Source organism: Doryrhamphus excisus, chromosome 22 (assembly GCF_030265055.1).
Source record: "Doryrhamphus excisus isolate RoL2022-K1 chromosome 22, RoL_Dexc_1.0, whole genome shotgun sequence".
In the NCBI taxonomy this organism is placed as follows: Eukaryota; Metazoa; Chordata; class Actinopteri; order Syngnathiformes; family Syngnathidae; genus Doryrhamphus; species Doryrhamphus excisus.
The window spans coordinates 1,997,392-2,018,639 of NC_080487.1; the positions used below are offsets into that span (position 1 = coordinate 1,997,392).

The 21,248-nt window shown below is 41.8% G+C and overlaps 1 protein-coding gene across 3 annotated transcripts in view; it reads right to left on the reverse strand.

Moving 5' to 3' along the window:
- Positions 1–21,248, reverse strand: part of faap100 (FA core complex associated protein 100) — a 53,943-nt gene that overhangs the window by 18,722 nt on the left and 13,973 nt on the right. The gene's annotated exons all lie outside the window — the stretch shown is intronic.

The window sequence follows — 21,248 nt, forward strand, 5'->3', positions numbered from 1 at the left end:
GCAAATTAGCACTGGGTGACCGTCTTGGGAGATGTTTCCATACGTGCGCTTTTATCACCAATTGAAATAGGAATTGATGGAACAGCCACCAGGCTAACAAGTAGACCGGCTGCCTTTCTGTACATTTTCACGAGCAGCGTTGCATTCAAAGGCAAAGACAGCACTACTGTCACTTTGTTTATATTCGATATGGAGTCATAATCCGCACCATGGAATATCACAATAGTAGCTTCCTATATATTACTGATACAAACATTTCAATATCATTTTTTTAAATACAAATACATGTATTTTAGACACAAATTTGTATTTATCATTATTACAGTCCAGCAGCACACATCATCGTGTTCTGATGGTATAATTCAAATTAGATTTTCTACAACATATCCATAATAACTCGTATTTTTTTTAATTATTACATTTAAAAAATTAATCCCACCCTCTGCCATCTCTGTGTGGAGTTTGCATGTTCTCCCCGTGCATGTGTGGGTTTTCTTCGGGTACTCCGGTTTCCTCCCACATTCCAAAAACATGCTAGCTTAATTGGCCACTCCAAATTGTCCATAGGTATGAATGTGAGTGTGAATGGTTGTTTGTCTATATGTGCCCTGTGATTGACCCCGCCTCTCGCCCCAAGACAGCTGGGATAGGCTCCAGTGAATGGATGAATTTTAAAAATTGTACACACTGTACCACCAGACTTTTTCTAAAAACGTCTCAAACTTAGGATACACCAAGATCCAAACTACTTGTCTACCTCTTCTCTCAAAGAGCGCTAACAGCATAGCATTCCGTGCGTATAAGAGCAAAGATGTTGGCAACATTCCACGTTACAGATAGTGAATTATTGACTCTCCACACTTGAAGGAGCTTCCTGCATTGCAGCTGAGCTGACATTTATGAAGCTCCTGATCACAATCTGCATTGTGAGCAGTTGGAGAAAAGCTCAAGGGAACTTGTCTTCTGAAAGGAATGGTAATCAAGGAGAGTCTTCTTCAGGCTACCTATACTGACCTCCATGGTGGCGTCAAACACGGGGGGTTGTTTGACAGCTGGACTTTCAAAACGCTTTTTCAAGGCAGTTAAAACTGCATTGATTGTGTTGGCAACAGTGAAATACATTTCCAAAACAAGCCAAGTAAATACGGCTGGAATAGGTGCAGATTCTGGAAGATCTTTCTATAGAGAGTCCACTACTCAATACAAGAAATAAGAAAAAGAAGAGAACCATTCCTTTTTGTTAAAACAAACAAACAAAAAATACTTCTTTGTCCCAATTTATTAACTGACAAACCTTTTACTTGTATATGAAATATAGTACATGCAACCTTTCCTTCTCCAGGAAATATTCTGATACTTTGTTCCTGGTGAGTTTGGGTGTATAATCCTCCACCTTGGCCGTCAGATTCATTCATTCATTCATTCATTCAGCAGAACTTAAAACAACCTTGTACTTGATTTGTTGCTGGTGAGGCAGCGGCAAGCACCAGAGTATTAGTATTCTGTTGTCCGATTAGCAAGAACTATTGTGTCACACTTTCAGTACATTAAAGACATTATAGAGAATACAGTTTCATGGACCAATATTAACATTTATTTTGGATCATTATTCAGTTTCTGGTTGTTTTTAGGATGCCTCCACTGACTGCACATCACTGTGTGCATGCATGCGTGTGTGTGTGTGTGTGTGTGTGTGTGTGTGTGTGTGTGTAATGGAGAGAGATACAAATCAAGAAAGACTGGTTTTCTTGTCTGTGGAGTTCATCAGCGGGGGTTTTTGAGTGCATCCAAACAGACTCACTGACTTGTCTTCATCATGTAGGTGGACTGTTCTCCTGTACTGTGTGTGTGTGTGTGTGTGTGTGTGTGTGTGTGAGACATCTAACTTCCTGGTTCTGTCCGACTGTGCAAAAGGGGAGTGTGTGAGCACACGTCCAAACATCTGTCCACCAGTGAGTAACCTTGCTTATACAGGATGGTTGGCTGCCCCCCCCTCCCGAACAGTAGATTTACGGATTAACGTGTCACCTCAGCATCCCGGTACATTTTATTTATTGCCCTACAGCTGCATGACATTGACACACACTACAACACTGTACATGTCACAATACTGTATTCACCATCCAGTGCATTACTACAGTTTTTAGCATTCCTGTGCTTCAGTGTGTACAAATACAGTAAACTACTGTATCTATGAACCAATTATACTGTTTTGTGATAGCTGGTGTTGACTGCTGATGTCAGAGAGTTTATTATCGTGGTTGCGGCTGTTATGTCTTTGGGTGTAAGACAGTGTTTTCATGTTATTTCTGAGTTGATTTAAAATGTGTAAACAGGTTCAGAGTCGGTAATAAATGTGTACAAATGTATAGTACAACCGGTTAAAAAGATATGTTTAAAAAGATACGAGTTAGACATCTTCTCCAAAAACAATCGTTTCAGTGACAGCAAGAGTGAGTGCTCTTCTCGCGATTAGACAATCTTTGACGTTTTTTCTTCTCTCTGTGAAGCACAAGCTAGCAATATATAAGTTCATAAAACGTTGGAACCTTGGGAGACTTTGGTCTTTGTGATTATCTATGTGTAAAAATCACTTAAAACAACGATCTCAAATGTTCCCGAATTATTATTTTGTTTAGTTTTTATTATATTTAGCTTGTGAATTTGATGGTGTAATGTACTGTAGCTGTTAGTTAGCTTGTGTTTTGGCTAGCTACTTGTGTTTAGCATATTTAATGTACATTTATAGATAGTATTATCTGTATGTTACAGTTAGCGCATGCATACATGGAGGACATAGAAAGCTTCACTAAAGAAAGAAAAGTAAGCCTTGTGTACAGAGTTTCATCATTCTCAAATAATAATAATCATAATCATAATCATTTATTTACCTTATTTGAGTTACATGAGACACGCTAAAGTACAACAAGCTCCCTCAAAATGATTAAATATGCTACTTGATAAGAAAATAAGAGGATGGTGTTATACTGTATGTACTTCTAAATCATTCATTATTTTATACACGTATCTGTTATTTTTTAAACATCCTTAAAAATTGTGTTGTATTATTTGCATTACTATGACTAATATCATTATTATTATGATTTTGTTTTTACCATCGCCGAAGTATTAGCTACTATTTATTGCTAAGTAATTAAATGTGAGAACTCAATACTGTTTATGAAGTCTTAACATATGTCAAGAAAGTCATTCATAACCAGTGCAACCGTTAATACGATGTAGTTTTTTTACTTAGCACATCTCATTGACTGACTTATGAGTCCATACAGTAGCATGTCATCTCAAAATGACTATTCTAAGTAGATTAACATGAGAGTACAATATTTGCCTACAGTTGAATAACTGTACGATAAAGACTAGTTAAAGCATTTGGGAGGCTAATTTGCATTGCCTACACGTGAAGATCAGAGGCCTGAGTCATGGCTTTGTGCCCTCAGCGTGGATAGAATGGAAGTGTGTGTGTGTGTGTGTGTGTGTGTGCGTGTGCGCACGTTCCTCATGCTTTCATCTCGTCAAGTGTTCATCAGTCCATCCTTCATCAATCACACCACGTGGCACATCACTCATCGGTTTCAAACGATAACATCTCGCCATCTACAGACGTGCTCTGTCTGTAAAACACACACACACACACACACACACACACGCATGTACGTAAAGCGACGTGGAATGTGATCATAGCCACTTTCAAAGTATTCTTGCTAACACAGCAGGAGGCACCTACATATTATCCCCCCCCCACGCTTCATAACACCCTCATGCGTGTACACATGTACAGTTGCCATGGCGACGGATAGGCAGCCATGCAGAATGAGTGCACGGTCCCTCGGGACATCTCCTTTGTCCATCTTTCCATGGCTCTCCTTTAGTGATGACAAGACGTCTCCTCTCTGTCTGAGCCCCCCCCCGTCCCCCCCCGGGCCGCACTTCATTATGTATAATGTATGTGTTTCTCTTCTCCTCCATTCTCTCGTTCATTCCCCATCCAATGTCTTTCTGCAACATTTGCTCCCAAACACTTTCCCCCCAATTTTGCAAAAGCGGTGTTGCTCAGTGTAAAAATGACACGTGGGACCCGAATCCCAGTCGAGCCGGCTCCGGCTCTTCCCGCAGACTCCAGCATGTTGCAATAAGCCGCAGGTTGCAGCCGTTTGAGTGGCGGCTCCTAATTATGACAGAGAGGCTGTGCTGTAAGATTGCGAAAAAAAAAAAAAAAGGCCCTCTGGTTGTGATTTGTACGAAAGATGATGCCTTCATTTCCCATGAGTCACTCTGCATGTTGGGGCTGGACAACACCTACAGAAAAGTAACGTACGCAGTATCACATTTGTCAAGACAGAATATAAATACGTGGAAATAAAGGTAAAATGTACTACATACAAGTACTACTCTTTAAAAGAAAAGTTTGACATGTTTATGTTTATGTCTTTATGATTCACTGATGATGAATTTTTGTCCAGTGTGGATATTTCATACTTTTTCCAGGTGGTCCTTGAACACACCATAGTTGCTGTGAGACACAAAAGTGAAACTTTGATATAATTTCTACACATTGTCCCTTTTATACAGCTGAATTGAATTCCCTCTTATTGTAAATGTTGATATGAAATCAGAGGAGAACGTCAACATCAGATTTTTTTGATATAATATACACAATATATCAATATATCAAATGCTGGTCCTGGAACGTAAGCCCAGCAGAAAGCAGGGATCGACTGGAATTGCAAAAAGTCACACTCTGTGTTGTTGCACAAACAGCAACATTGCAAAGTGTTTCAATTGTTCCCCATGGTCAAATGTTGCACGTTCACAGATGGGAGATTGAAATGAGGGAAAACGTTAAGTCAACATCCTGTTCCTTCAGCCCACCATGATGCTCTTCCACCCAGTGACTGCTCACCCACACAACACATGACCCCTAATAAATAATAGTGCAACTCCACACCTCCCTTTTATTGTGTGGAAGTTTAAGCGTATGTGTGTGTCAGCGATCCAACCAACAACCCCCCCACACATACACAAACACACATCCCGTTCCCTGGCATTCGGAACATTTTGCACGGCTGTTTTTACAAGCCTGGCATTAAGCTGTCTGTCAAACTGGCAAAAAAACAAAAAAATAAAAATAAATACCCCCGGATCACATGCAAAAATTCACACAGTAGCAGGAGACGCTCTCTTTACTGCCTTCTCTTATACACGAGTCTTCTCTTTTTACACATCCATCTTTCCCGCCATCATTCATCTTTCTCTATCTCTCCTTAAATATCCCCCTCTGCTCAGATACTCAGTGTTATAAGGTGTGGAACTGCTGACTGGACGGACCCTGATATGTCCACGCTCAGCTTGTCTTACCCCCTTAGACTTGCACTGGTAAATGTAAAATACAGCACCATTGGGATGATATTTGTCTTTATTACAGCAAAACCAATATATGGGCTTGAAATGATCACACTCACATTCATACCTATGGACAATTTGGAGTGGCTAATTAACCTAGCATGTTTTTGGAATGTGGGAGGAAACCGGAGTACCCGGAGAAAACCCACGCATGCACGGGGAGAACATGCAAACTCTACACAGAGATGGCAGAGGGTGGAATTGAACTCGGGTTTCCTAGCTGTGAGGCCTGCACGCTAACCACTCTGTCGTCGTGCAGCCTGGATGCAAGGTTTAGATGTAGCCAAATTAAAATTGCTTGCTTGTAAGCTCAAACAGTCGCTGTAAAAACCGAAGCAGACTGATTTCTATCTGGTGTGTCAGTTACTGGTCCAAGCCAACGGATGTCCCGATAATTATCAGTACCGGCCCGATATCAGTATAAAAATGCAATATTGGGATCAGATTTTTTTTCTGATCATTGAAAAATTGATAGTATTTATTGTTATCGTGTTGTAACCATTGTATTGATATTAGAATAGAGTCAACCACCAGGGCTGTTGTTCCACCCAAGTCCTACAGGTGGTGGTAATGTGCATTGCCAAGTGGGTGCCAACGACAAAAAAACACTACAGTTCCGTCTGCTTCACTGCCACACTTGGCTCCCCTAATCGACGCGGACTAAACTGCAAAAAGTGAACATCAATTATTCAAATCCACACATCTGAAGTGTGTTTGTGAACTAACAAACCACAAGTAAAATCTAACCTCCGCCCCATATGGTTTTGTTGCTATGGAGAGGCCATAAAGAATTACAATTGAAGCATACGATACTTTGTGTATTTTCCTGTGAAGCTTTAATTTCCAAGGGAATATCGCCTAATTTGTACATGGTATAGTATTAAAGTATACATTAGCATTACTGGTCTGTGCCTTGAAAACCCCCCGTTCAGTCCCCAGTATGTACATGTGTGTCAACAGCAGAGACTATTACCTATGGACCAAACACAAAAGACAGGAGACAAAGGCAAAAGCTAAAAGGAAGAAAAGCATCACAGGGGCCTTGATGGAGAGGGAAAACATCGATGGATGGGCGGGAGGGAGTGAGAGCTCCACTGGGGGAGAGGAGGCTTGAGCATGAAGAGGGTAAGACTACGTAAGATTATTTTTGCTGAGGTCAAAGACAATGAGAGAAGGATTGGGTGAGACCAACAAAGGGAAGAGGAGAATTACTCTCTTAGATGTGCTGCACTCACAAAGCCCTTCAGCTTTTGCTTTGACGACGGACATAAAGGCTGGACTTCCATTTGTCATTAATTAGTCGGCCTAATTGACGCCGTCATTGTACATGCATTTGCACACAGAGTGGGACAAAATGCCACATGAAAAGTAATGGCTCATCTGAGACACAGAGTGAAGTTTGGTGGGAATTTTGCATGTATTCATCCTGAAAACCATTTGCAAAGTCAGTCAGAGGTCGCCAACATTGGCCGTTCTTTTCTGGTTAAGCTTAAAAAGTGATGGAGTTGAGGTCAGGGCTCTAAGGTTCAAACTCATCCAAGTAAAATGTGGTTTTGAGTCAACTTTAGAACAGTAATACACAGGGTAAACAGTATTACTGTAACTTTAAAAGAGCTGAATCTAATCTAGTAATGACAACAGTCACTCTTATTGCAAATGTTGACCTGAAATTGGAGGAGAACAACAAATGTATAGGTAGTATTGATAAAAATAGACATTTTTATGGGAATCTCCATCACATGCAGATTTGCCATTCGCTCATGGTTCCGGGAAAAAAAATATTTACTACTACTAATTACTATGTAGTACCTAGCAGTAGAAAAAGGGGCATAAGAGGTCCAGTACACGGAATGAATAACGGTTTGGGTGAAATGTACCTGGTTTCCACCAAAAAAAAAACAAATTTCTGATATTAATGCAGTCTTTGTAATCTAAGCGACCTTTAACATAATTGATCGATTAATATATTATTAATATGTAAGCTCATTTGTGCCTCATTAAGCCTCCGCATTCTAGTGATGCCGGATGACCCCATAGGACGACTGCCACTCACGGGAAAGTCATCAACCAATCAGAGGGTGGCATTTGTCACTAAGGGTGCGGGGGGGGGGGGGGGGGCCATAATGATAAGTGTAATCCCGGGGATCACCCAGATAGCTCGTTTATTTCATTTAAAAGCCAAATTACAGCACTTGAATGCAGCGGAGGACGTGTGATTGAGTTGACGTGTCGCCGCGTTATTAAGCGAGGACTCTGCGTGCAATTAATGCAGCATCACAGCATTGATCTCACACACACACACACACACACACACACACACACACACACACAGAATGAATGGCATAGACACAACAGAGCACTGCTCATTACTCCTGTGCAAGTCTGGTCTCCATGGTCGAGGAGGTACGATGGGGGCTAAGGGAGAAGCTTCTCACTCTCACACACACACACACACACACACACACACACACACCTTCAGCCACTATAAGGAAGTCTGATGAGGGACACCTCTGATTCACTGCCTTTTATCTCCCGCACACACACACACACACACACACACACAAGCTTGGGAATATCTTGATTAGGCGGCTTAGGTGGTCCTGGGGAAATACACTCATCTCGTCCCCCACTACCTCCTCCTCTCTCTGGCATGTTGTTATCTCCAGGGTCCAAATGTTTGGAGATATCTTCACATACACACACACACACAGACACACACAGGCGCACACACACACACACCTGATGGCAAACAACCTCGGTTGTCTCCCCTGCATGTCCTTTTCTTCTAACAGGCTCCTGCAGCCTTGACCGGACCCTCGGCCTGTTTACAAAGAGCCTTACCCCCAACATGCTGTTTAGTCAAACGACAGAAAGAGACAAATAGCTGCCTCACTCGCCCTCAAATCCCTTTTCTGGAAAATTGGATTTCTCACCATTTGAGTAAGCACATTTGCATTTTTGTAAAGATAATGAATATTTTCCTCCAGTTTTCTTTCTTGCTTTCCTTGTGCATGCTATATTTATTCATGACGCCTATGCGGGATAATTAAATTAATCTCTTTCAGCTCAATCAAAGACATCACTTAGAAACAGTGTAAGACCGTCCTGCTGAGAAAAGTGACAACCTGCCTCCATGATGACATACAGCGTGTTTGTCTAATGGCCCCGTGATATATGAGGTTTTTACAAGTCTGCAAAAAGGGGAGAGGTGATTTAAAATCTTACATATCAAAACCTATGACGTGCTGCTCTTTGTTTCAAGCCATCCGTCCTCCTCAGGTGGGGGGAGGAGACCGTGGCAATAGATTTCCATCAGTGAATGCGGTGAACAAAGGGCCTCCTATGGCACATATTTTTAATCAATTATACTTGTGGTTAAACGTATATGGCTTATAAAGCAGTCGACACGGCAGAATTCAGCTTCAAAGAAACAACAGAAATGTCATGGCTGCCTGTCGTACGCTGCTGAACACACACATGAAGATCCAGGATGGGTCAAAGTCCATCCAAGAAACAGTAGCTCCTGGTCTGTTAAAATGACGTCTAATTGTGGTTTGCTATTACAGGAGATTGCGGGTTATATTCCCCACAGTGGACCTAAAACACTTGGTTTATGTAAAAAGAATTACACACAAAAATAAAAATCAACATGTACAATGTCGCACACGTTTTGTCACATTATCAATACACTACTTGAGTCCAAATGTTAGCCGCTTGCTGCTACAGTAAACCTCGGATATATCGGATTCAATTGTTCCCACTGGTTTTGTCCGATATAAGCGAAATCCGTTATATGCGTATACCGGAAAATGTCAGTTTTATGCATATATCGGATTTATATCTGGTATATGCGTAAATCGGATTTTATCCGTTATAAAAAGGCACTTCCTTGACTATGTTTCCAATGTACCTGGACTGGGCAATGAAAAGAGACGTAAGGTAATGAGAATTTAACTTTATTGGACTCTGAACATGCACAGAGTCAGAGCGCCACGATGCGGCCATCCCATATATGAGAGGGAAATTTAATGGAAATGCATTGGAACGGGACTGGAGATTTTGTCCGAAATAGGCGAAAATTAATTTTCATTGGAAATGCATTACAGAAAAATCGGTTCTTTTTTATCTGTCCGTTGTGAGCGAATTTCCGATATATCCGAGTCCGATATATCCGAGGTTTACTGTACATGGAAACAAGAACAAGAAGACACTGTCCCCCAGCTTTGTTGCCCGTGTTTGACGTCATAAAGTAACAGTTGCTTTTCCTATTGATCATGGCTGCAAAATAACACAAAATAGAGCCAAAGAAAGTGCCAGCGTTTTGATAAAAATGGTGAGAAACATAATAGAAATCAAGAAATATAGCCGTCTTTGTCAACAAACAATTCCGATACCGATAATTATCATCCATCCCTACTATTAATCCGTTCTAGAAGGGCGAACTCTAACCAAAACAGATGTTAACCCAATCACTTTTCCTCAAAGGAAATAATGTTAATCCAATGAATCAAAATATTTAAGGATCAAAGCAACGTTCTCAGATATCAGGCACAAAATAATCTTTGTATGTTGAAATAAATGAAACCATTCCCATACCGATTTACCGTTCAAACAATGTGGCAGCCACCTTCTTGTTTTTCCATGAGTTATTTCTTGAATTCCATATAGTGTTCCTGCCCTCAATGACCCCAAATTAAGCCAACGAAAGGTCGAACCCCGGGTATACTGCCTATTTACACACACTCATACGACCATCACTGTGTTACGGGAATTAGCTTTGAACCTTGAACCACAATTCTTGGGCCAGTGGAAAACAAGATGACTGACATCGGTACACACACACACACATGTTCGTGCACACAACACACAATGTGCACCCTCTTTATCCCTCTCATTCACGTAGACGCCTCTGAACTGGTTGAGTGGGCTCTGTTCCGCACGTAATGACTGCACTATGCTTTTTATTTTTCTAGTCCCCTAATGTTGACTCACGCTAGGTTGCCTTGTGCGTGACTGTATGTGTGTGTGTGTGTGTGTGTATTGACACGCTAACAAAGTTCTTCTTACATTCACAATAAGTGGTGATGAGGTGTGATCAGTGACTGTAACCAAAAACTATTGCAGACATGTTTAAAAACGAGCCCGAGGAGGAGATGTTCAATTTTTCAACTGACTGGCCGTTGACAGCCCAAGCTGCTTGTGCAAATACACAATCGCCGTGTCACACACATTCGCGCAAAAACACAAACAAAGCCCTGCAGTAAAGTGAGTTACTGATTAAAATGTAGCGTAAAAGACACGCTACTTCATCCTCAATCTGTGTTTATCTCAACAAAGTCATTTCATCACTTTCAATGTAACACGAAAAAAACACATTGGGTCAGGTGTATCGTGGATTTGAGGCCTTTATGGTGCCAAGGCATTCCGTAATTGAAAACAGGGCTTCATAATGTGGAAAAATGACAGCCCTGAAAGATTACGTGAAGTCAAACATTAACACAATTAAGTGTGCGAGCACTGGAGGATGTCGCAGTATTATACACCGTCTTAATAGTCCCTCAGCACAAAGACCGGAATCCGTGAGGAAGCCACAAAGCATGACAAACTGTATCACCATGCTGAGATGAGGACAAGCCAGCCAGAAGCAGAGCACTGACTCTCTGGAGCACCAACAATGGCAAAACCATAATCCATCCATCCGTTTTCTGTGCCGCTTACCCTGAGAGGCGGGTTTCACCCTGGACTGGTCGCCAGTCAATCACAGGGCAAAACCAAAATGCTTACTTTTATCATTTCAGCTTACAAGCAGACTTGAGTTGATGTGGCTACAAAAGACGTCATCTCATCAGGATGGTCCAACCGCCTCCGGGTTGACGGACTGCAGCCATTTCTAACTGTGTTTCATTACTGTACACACACACACACACACGTTCAATTCCATCTGCAGACAAGGAGACACGGCAAATAACATCTATTATGGCCTACCAGCTAATTGGTAAGTAGAGGGGGTAGAGAAAGAGGCTGAGGTGTATTGTTCTCCCCACTGCCTCTTTCACACTGGTAACAGTCCTTCCACACGGAAGCCAATGAAGTGACATATCGCCACGACGGTGTGCCCTTTCACACAGCTATGCAGAACCCCACAGATAGATCATTATCTGACCAGTTAGCAGGGAAGAGAGTGACCGACAGCAGCTCCTGTGTGAATGTTCAATGTATGGGTTGTTAGAAATGTGATTGAAGGGCATCGTGAGTCTCTCCTTAACCACAAACAGAGTAGTATCTTACACTGCTGTCTATGTGTCAGTAACGTTACATTGAGACAATAGCCACAAGGAAGTACGCTGTCAAAGCAAACGTGTGAGTATATATGTCTAAGATGGCTTATTTTTTTATTATGGTTACTATATGTGATAATACCAGTGTAAAGGTAACTCTGGGGTATTATTTCATGTGTACAGGGTTCTCGGAGGTCATAAACAGGTTTTCTATACTCCAAGTATGAAAATATTCAATGTATTTATTAATTCATTCATTTTCTACCGCTTATCCTCACAAGGGTCACGCGGGTGCTGGAGCCTATCCCAGCTGTCTTCAGGTGAGGTCCATCCTGGACTGGTGGCCAGCCAATCACAGGGCACATATAGACAAACAACCATTCACACTCACATATGGACAATTTGGAGTGGCTAATTAACCTAGCATGTTTTTGGAATGTGGGAGGAAACCGGAGTACCCGGAGAAAACCCACGCATGCACGGGGAGAACATGCAAACTCCACACAGAGATGGCCGAGGGTGGAATCGAACTCGGGTCAATTTATTAATATTGAAAGTAAAAGCCAAAAGTACTGCAAGTAACTATAATGACTTCTTTAAAGTCATTTGCCAGCACTGGTGAGAAGTAAATAAAGACAACAAGGTAGTTCCCTCCATTGTTAAAAAGTATGAAATTGTTAGTAAATAAAAGGAAAGGTCATGCATGTGGTCAGCACCAACATGCAAAGATGACATCTCGGCCTCCATCAAACTGGAGGTGACATTTAATAATTTCTCTTCTCCCGCACCCTCCCTCCTCCATCACCTGACTCTCCATTAGAATTAAAGATAAATCTTCTCCCGTGCACAAAAGATACACAGAGGGCGAGGCAAGGCGATGATGAATGAGCACCATTCATGCAAAGACAAGATCTTTTCAGGATTCCTGGCCCCGGCTTTTGTTTATTTACTCCCTCCCTGCAACCTCCATTGCACCACATCAGCAGCACAGTTGATGCTGGATGAATGGCCGGAAATGCATGGGGGGGGGGGGGGGGGGGGGGGATAAATAACAATGTTAGAATCCTGACGAGAAGAGAGAAAGATTTACAGTAAGGGGGAAGGAAGAAGCAGCAGACAAGAAAAAGAGGCATTTATTCTATTTACAATGTAATTTATTCACATTTTAATGTGCATTCATATGAATCATTTGAATGTGATAACTTTATTTAATTGTGGGGAAATGCTAAATTCTCATTTATTTATATCATAATTACAATTCTATTTATACTTACGTATTACGTATTTGTACAAATAAAGGCCTTACCCCAAATAAATGCCTCTTATTTGCTGCATACAAGGCTTAGTGAGTCCCATGCAATCCAGATTTTTATAGCAGACTAACCCTTTAAAAGTGCATATTTTAATAGGTATTTATACAATACGTTTACACAGTGTTTGTTTACACAAGCTAGTGACAACTTCTCATATTTGTTAGTCCATGAAAAAAGTTAAGGATGACACAACTGTGAATAAGTCAAAGCACATTCAACAGTTCTCTGTTCCAGTGGTGCTTTGTCCTTGTCTGCATACTTGTACACATATATTCTGTATATATATATATATATATTTTTTTTTTTTTTCCTATACTTATTCATCTGTATTTATGTTTTTTTTAATCATTGCGTTTGCAAGCCTGAAGTAGCATCTTTACCTTCTACATCCTGGAATATGTCAAGAGGCTGTGCATTTAATAGATGAAGAGCACAGCTGCCTCGACATTTCAAAGTCGTGCACTATTAATTGAATGCGTTGGCATGGTAACACCAATCGGGGCTAAAACAAAGAAGTAATAACTAAGTGTTGCAGGTCATACGGCGACATATTTGTTGACTTGGGCTGACCTGATTAAGGTCGTAAAAGAAGATGCAAACAAGTTGATATCTTAAATATTCCAGCGCACTACAGCAAATGTGTTGAAATCCTACTACTGTATAGTAATAATAGTAGTACAATTCCTTTTAATATTCATTATTGTTATGTTCAATGAAACTACTGTTGATAGGACTGTTCACAAATCCTGTCAATTAAAACTGCTCTTTCAACTTATGCTTCACTTGCTTTTTCAATGTTGTTTTGCAGGCCCGGAGGAGTGGCGGACATTAAGCGTACGTACAGTACTTTTTTTTAAGTACATTTTTCCTCACAGCAGCAGTCCTTTGACAGCAAATCAAATCCAGAACGTTAGAATAGGCCCATAAAAAGCAGCTTCTTGAATTCTTTTAAGCGTACCCACCATTTGGAATAGGGAGACATATTGTTGTTGTGTCATGAGGTCACATGACACATCAGACTGAGTGGACTCTCTTTTTCACCTCTGTGAGAAATATGTCTTTGGATCAACCACTTGTTCTTCAACTGGGTCGGACGCAGCGGCATGTTGGACTTTGTGATGGTAAAAACGTGAATGGCTACCTTGAAAAGTAGGCTTGTTTGTGTTGAGTGACACTGGGTCACGGTAGGCCTGAAAGCTTGATTAAATTCCCAGTTCATGTTTAACTCGACGCTTGTGTTTAGCTGCAATGCTGAGCTTTGACACGCTACTCTCACACTATGAAAGAAACTGGCACACCTAAGCAATCGCTGTTAATATAGCCTACGGACAATTTCCAACAATAATATAGTGTATGAATGCACCGCGGATTTCTACTATTGTTTGCAATGCATCGCGGACAAAGTGAAACAACATACATAGCACAGGCCTTCAAAAGTACATTAATGTTAATATTTGTATCTACTTGCCATTGGAGAGAAGTGAGCTGCGAGAAGGTACTGAAGGTACCAGTATTTTTTTTTATTGTCATTTATGCAGTGGGCATGTGTACATATTGTATATGGTTTAATATATATATTATATATATATATATTCATTAGCCATTCCATCATGTGATTTTCTTTGAGCTAGTGGTAATATTTTGATGCACACGAAGCATATTTTAAGCACTTCAACAAACAAACTCTCCGTGTAAGATTAAACTAACAAATGAGGACAAGCAGTTAGAGATGGTTATGTGAGCAAAAAAAAAAAAAAACAGGAAAAAAAAATGGTAATCACACAAGTTTAGACCCGAGGCATAATCACCAAGATATGTGGGTTTCACATTCACTTATATACACACATACATACACATGCACACGCATACACGCACGCACACGTTTGAGGACCTATGGAGCCCGGGGGCCTTGAGGGAGTAATGGTTAGCAACCTGAAAAATGCCCTCGTCACAAAAGACCTCTGACAGTAATAAATGAAATAGTGGAGGCAAAGACATTAATCCATGTGGATGCTTCTTTGTGTGTGTGTGTGTGTGTGTGTGTGTGTGTGTGCGTGCGTGCGTGTGGAATTCACATCTGCATGGTAAAAAGTCACAACTCTATACATTCATATACATTTTCAAGGTCAGATTCAAGCACTTTTGTCACCACAGTATGTACATTCACTATTCTATATAGATGCGTATATGCTCATCACGGCCATCAATGTCATACACTATAGATTAAGGTTTTGTTTTAATGATTTGTTAATATATGTTATAGCATTTTCAGTGATATTTAATAACAAGTCACATTTATGCATGCATGTATTTGCTAGATGCTACAATGTCTTAAAACAAGACAAGGCCTTATTAACCTCTTTATGATCAAGACCGACTGCAGCAGGTAGTTTCTATTCCAATCTTGACAGTACTGGACCAACCCATAGACCAACCCCAATGGGACATTTTTCAAAACAAGCCAACTATGCATTCAGCTGCTTTGTCCTTTTCAAGCACGTCACACATTTTTACCGTCGCTTTACGGATGCTATCCGTCCACTGACAATGAGCGTCATAACTGCTGAGTGATCCCGATGACACGACGACAAACAAGCAGGAGGTGGTGGGGGAAAAAAAGAATTGACTTCCTTTCTGACACAATCTGCACCGTTACCACTGGTTTTACTGGTAAAACATCAACTACGTGATATTACACTAAGGTAGTGTGCTGGTTGGAAAGATTAGATTAACAGTTTACGTAGATATGGAGAAACCCTCCTGTGGTCCAATGAGTCATCCTTTGCTGGGCTCACGTTTGGTATTGAGGAAGAGAACAAGACAAACTTGAACGAGGAGCGTTCAAGTTTGTCTAATTGTTTTTACCGGAGCAAATCTTTTTGTGTATGTAAACCTCTTTCCTTTGTTATTCTCCTACCTGCTTTTTCTTCCTCTCTCGTTCCCCTAACTGTATATTTGGGTCCGTCTATGGGGAGGTGGGTGATTATTAATCTTGCTCGTAGCTTCAGGCAGCATCTCTCCAGTGTGTGTGTTGGAGGAGAATGTTTTGCTAGCGCTCTGCATAAAAACAGCAAGCAGCGTTTAGGTGTGTGTGTGTGTGTGTGTGTGTGTGTGTGTGTGCAAAGTGCATTTTGCCGTGATGGATCACGAGAGACCCCCATTCTTAATGCACACTCACACAAGACAGACCTCCATGAGAAATGAAGGGGAGCCGAGTTGGGGGGGCAAGCAAGGGGAGAGTCCCCGTTCCTCCTGAACTCATTAACCGCTGTCCTCTTCGCCCTCCCTCCTGCACTCCCACAATAACAAGCAGCGGCGTGCATCAATAACGCCGGTGACAGCAGCACGAGGGCGACGGGTCAGGACAAGCGGCCACCAATCTCCCCGGCAACCGTACTATGGCCGCCATCGCCACGACAACAATCACCCTGGACACAAGAGGAGGGGATCCCCGTATCCCCTCCTGCGGGCCGTCACACAGCGAGGGACGCCGCGCCTGCTGATGCCGGATCAGACAGCCGCTAAATCCGCAGCGCGGACCCGGTGAGGGATGAGGCGAGAAAAAGCTGACGGAAGACGACTGACTGAAGCACTCAAGAGAAGAGGGAGGGAAGCAGGCAGGAATTCTGGCGACCTACACGTACATTCACCCCCTTTTTTTTTTTTTTTTTTTTAAATAAGAGGTCCAGAGTGTCTTGGCGATTTCAATAACCCAAAATGATCTGCATTAAAAGTACCTAAATAATGGATGGATTCATGAATAGATTCATATTAGGGCTGCAACAATACGTGTATCTGTATCAAACCGTTCGATACAGTGGTCACAGTTCGGTACGCATTTGTACGCATGCTAGTAACCATCCACAAACTTTAGTTTTTAAACAATGATATTAACGTCCGATTGTGCAGACATCACAAATGGTGCCATTCAAAAGCATATCAAGGCAACTGCTAATTTAGCACAGCTACATATAAGGTCGGCCTGACACATTTAATGGCCGGATTGTTAAAACGGTCCTATCCTAGAAGTTGACATTACAACCGAACATGTTGCTAAAAGACGTAGAGTTAAGACGACCGCTTGTTTGTTCGTTTTTTTCCTATTTTACGGTGCTTTCATGTTACTTTTTTATATCCGCCCGAGTGTCAATGTTGTTTTGAATTTGAATTGTTTCATGAACTTATTTGATATCACTAACAAAATGACTTTGGAACGTTTACCATTAGATTTATTTTCCTATTATTATTATGACTGTTTTGGTCTTATAATTAAATGAATGGTGAGAGATGGATGGGTGAAAATAGCTGAATGAATGAATAAGTGACGGAAGGGATGATTGATAAACAAACGCATGCAGATAATAGATGCATGCAGCATGAATAGATGTATGCATACATGGATGGATGGTGAATAGAAAGCATGAATATGATTGTTGACAGATTCATGTATGGCCGCAGTGTCCATAAAGACCAATTGGATTAAGTTAATGTCGCCTAATATAATTAGCTCATTAAAGGTTAGCTGTGCCTCTTGTGTGTATGCCAGGTATACATTATGTCATACAAACATTTCATGGCAGTCAGGTTTTTAAGCGAGGCGGAGGAAGAAGACGGTTTTAGGTTAAGGTGCAGGCTGCTGGTGGCTAAAGTAAGGTTATGAATAGAGCAGGGCCATGAATGGAAGACTAATGTGTGTGCGAGCGAGAGAAAGAGAGCGAGACGAGCGATACAATGAAACAATGGCGTAGCAAACGAAGAAAGCGGAATAACGGGACAAGCTCCGTACTGAGACACGTCGTCTCCGTGTTAAATATCAAGCAGTAATGCTGGTTTTCGTACTTTGTCGACGTTAAAGAGTGTCGCTGTGACATGGCGGACATGTTTCCTGATAAATGTGAAGCCACCACGGCGGCGGAGACGAGTGAGCGAGAAAAGGATAGTTCCTTTCCTAGAGGATGGAAAACAAGATGGGGAGGGGCGGTGTGTGTTGAGAGAGAGCCAATCATATGGTGAGATGGGTTTGGAGTTTGGGGTCGTAGCCAATGAGCGCTACAACAAGGGGTCCCCACCCACGTGGGATCTGATTTTCCAACGGACAATATCAGGTTTTGGACCAATCGCGGCTGAGCATGGTGTTAATCTTGGCGCTGGTTGGCTCGCTGTTTGTCACAGTCTCCCTCACTCATCACGTTTAGCCCGTTGATATTAACTCTTTCCTGCCACCCAGGAAGGAACTGACCATAAAACACAAGGCCGCACTGTAACAGCCAAATGTGAATTAATGAATGATCCAGAGGCGCTTTGTTTTTTTTATCCGGACTATTTCAAAGGCTCGTTTTGTGCAGATTTAAAAATAAGGTGAGAGTACATACAAGCCACACTGTATCCAGCGGTGATCAAATTAGCATGCAAGAGGAGTGACATTATAAACATATAAGAAATGCTTGCCAGTGAAGAATAACCCACATTCAGGTATATTTATATATGTATATATATATTAATGGGTCAAACATGATCCGGGTATAACCCACTCGTCCTTGTTTTAATTGTGCTGATGTTTTAGCTGTGATAGTTTCAGCAGCAAAGAAAATATGATGCATTAAAAAAAAAGCCATTTAAAAAAGGTTCTTCTCTCTCGGGGCTGTGCAGTCACACAGGCACCAACAGTAACGAAATAAGCATCAATCTTCTTTCTGTTTTTTTCTCTTTTTTTAACTATTATAATACAAGGCGAACACCGCCTCTTAGTGGTGGCTCCGAGAATGACACCTGCTTTTTAACACGCTGCAATTAATTGGTTGCATTGTCTTGGATACATTCATACAGCTAGTTTGAGGTACAATGATTCTTTAGATGTATCTTTTCTAAGCTTCCGGACAAGGTCCAAAGAGGCTTTAAGGGAGGGGAGCATACTGAAAAATCCAAAGACACAAGGGCCACCTTAATTCGATATAAAAAACCTCAGTTTGTTGACAAAGTGTATTATGAGTTTGAAGTTTTTCTCCTTCCATTACAAAGTTGTACACCTATTTCCAATTTTATTCCCATAATTTAGATTTTTTTTTCTTATGGTATCATATTTCACCGCCCAACAAATGGTCCACGGGGCCGCACTTTGGACACCACTGTAAAACTGTACGAGTTTGGTATGGAAACCCCCATCCAACACCTTTGGGGTGAAGGAGAACAGAGATTCTGTCTCTTGGGTCCAACATCGGTGACCTTTGTCCTCCCAAAACAGAACGAAGCACATTTGTCCTTTCAAACTGAAGGCTAGAGCAAAGAATGGGGTGGGGGGGGGTCAGTGTGTGTGTGTGTGTGTGTGTGTGTGTAAGAAGCGCCTGTAGTATGACGGGACGCTGTGGGGTGCAAGCCAGCGTCCCACAGTCCCGAGTAATGACAGAATAGAAGTTAATAGGGGAGAAAAAAGCTGTAGGCTGTTAACTCTGAAACGGTCATTTTGAATCCCCCCCCCCCATCTCTCTTCCCTTCTTCCTGTGCAATTTCATGCCATCATTCCACAGTTCACCTTTCCTCCTGTCCCGTCACTTCTTTCTGCCTATTCCTGCTCATGTCTCCACCCTCTCTTCCCGCTCTCCGCCCTCCCCCAGCTCGGCATCTCCTTGGAGGAGGTGTAATGATAGCTATTTGAGTGTCATCAGAGGGCCGACGTAATGGCCTCTAAAGCACCATCGCACGGTTGCCACGGTAAACCCGGCACGGCCGCCCCACACAATAAAAGGGAGTGAAGAGATAGAAAAAAAACAAAAAACATCTGGTTGGCTATCGACAGGCGTCGTCGGCGTGCTGACAACAGCGGGCTCGCCGGCACATCAGCAGACGATGACGCGGCCCCCGGGGCCCACAGGGCCTGAACTAATGGTGCATGAGATAGAACACATATGAGGAGGAATTACACCGGAAGTGATAATAGCAATAGTAATGAAAATAACGGTGCTGACGACAATAACACTATATGACTTTTTTTGATTTGTGAGCAGTGTTTTCGACACCTCACACACACACACACACACACACACACACACACAAGCTACTCTATGTTACTCTATTTCACTGTGAATGTGCACATTTTGAGAATTCAATGCATACAAAAGTGTGTTTCTTCTTCATTTCTGTTGCCATGCAGATAATACTTTTGCATTTGTCATCTTGCAAACAAGCGGACTCTTAATGGATGTCAGCGTAGGCCGTAAAATCAGCAAATAAAAGTAAAAATTCATTCATTCATTCATTCATTCATTTTCGACTGCTTATCGTCAGGCGAGAGGCGGGGTACACCCTGGACTGGTGGCCAGCCAATCACAGGGCACATAAAGACAAACAACCATTCACACTCACATTCATACCTATGGACAATTTGGAGTGGCTAATTAACCTAGCATGTTTTTTGGAATGTGGGAGGAAACCGGAGTACCCGGAGAAAACCCACGCAAACTCCACACAGAGATGGCCGAGGGTGGAATTGAACTCGGGTCTCCTAGCTGTGTGGCCTGCACGCTAACCATGGCTTGGACCTTTTTGTGATGGACAGGCCAGGTGATTTTACCAGGCCTTCCAACCAATACCGAAAAGCATGTTATAAGGAAAAAATAATATTCTGAAAAACATATTCCAGTGTAATGTAGACCGAGCACAGCGTTGGTTCTATAGCACCCCCAAAGTAGGGTACATCAATTGCCATAGGTGGATACGTGAATAAAATCAAAAAAACAATTAGCACCTAATACTTAAAATTACGACTGCGCCTGAACGCCTCACAGTGAGAGGGAGAAGATTCCAGTCAGATAATGGACACTTCAGACACAAGTTGCCGCTGCATTCAGGGACACTTGTAAATCACAGCAAGCACACCCACACGTGCCTATGAAGCCAAAAGTAGGGAATATTTACTTGTTGCTCATACAACAAACAATAAGACAATGTTACAAAATGTTTTACCTCTAACAGACATCAATGTTAAACAAACATTAGGTGCGGATTCTGGAAGATCTAGAAACTTTTCTGTGCGGGTTATTGTGTGTAGCTGCTCTATAGGAGTCCACAACTCAATACAAAGGGTCAAAAAATGAGCACAATAGGGAAAGTATGATGAAAAAAAGACAATATATTGCGATGTACTCATTTCATTTCTACTGCGTTACACTTTTCTGCGTACACTAGCGGCCCCGCCTCTGCATTTTGCACCACAAGGAGTCCTACTTATGGTGTGCATAAT